The sequence below is a fragment of the Dendrobium catenatum genome, unplaced genomic scaffold, assembly GCF_001605985.2.
Source record: "Dendrobium catenatum unplaced genomic scaffold, ASM160598v2 fragScaff_scaffold_1090, whole genome shotgun sequence".
In the NCBI taxonomy this organism is placed as follows: Eukaryota; Viridiplantae; Streptophyta; class Magnoliopsida; order Asparagales; family Orchidaceae; genus Dendrobium; species Dendrobium catenatum.
The window spans coordinates 1,495,446-1,496,417 of record NW_021319552.1 but is presented as its reverse complement, the minus strand read 5'-3'; positions in this window follow the sequence as shown (position 1 = coordinate 1,496,417).

Sequence of the window (972 nt, the reverse complement as noted above, 5' to 3'; positions counted from 1 at the left end):
TATATATATATGCACGCCATTCTATTCATACAAGATGAACTTGTCAATGGGTGAATCTTTGTGTGAGGATACATCATGCATTCATGAGATTTAATATTGTGGTGAGGGAAGATCAACCCTATCTATAACCCATATTGGAGGTTAATTCATTAAACCTTAATGATGACTCATGCATGAGTATATATGGGATGGCTATGATTTTGAGGATTTGATGAATGGTCTTGAGCAAATATCATATGCATGATCCCTAAGCTTTCATGGTAGTCAATGGGTGAATCTTTGTTTGAGAATACATCATACATTTAGGGGTAGAGCCAAAGCTTTTTTTTTTGAATGGGGGCATAATTTTGGGGCTTCTAGGCAAAAAGTTAATGAAGCCTTTGGTCATATTAGTGTCTCATATAGCTATGTTTATTTCACATTAAAAAAATATTCATAAGGCCTCTAGACAAAAAATGTGATGCATTTGTCCATGTCCATAATATCAGCATCATTGATGCTTTAATCGTGAAATCTCAATTATCATTGTGTTTATCTTATATGGCATAGCCATGATGGCTCATGTTATATTGCCATCAAACCCATCATATTAGATATATAAAGAAGAAGGTATATGTTGCACTTCTATAAATTCATAGGGGGAATGAAACATACTTTTATTTTGATTTACTTGTGTTAATATCTTGGAATACTATGATTTAAAGACTACTCTCCACAAAATACATGATGAATCACCATAACAAAGTGAGATGTTTCTTCATCCAAAAAAAAAAAAAGCATAGGTGATTATGATCATTGAATTGTCAAAGATTGAGTAGTGGGTGGATGTTAATGATCCAATAAATGTAAAAATAATCTTTGTTAGAACTTTATGATCATTCATTTTAAACTATTCAACTTTAAATAACTTAGTTATAAAGATAATTGACTGTTGGCCCAACTCGATCGTGAGATGCTTTATCATTAACTTTG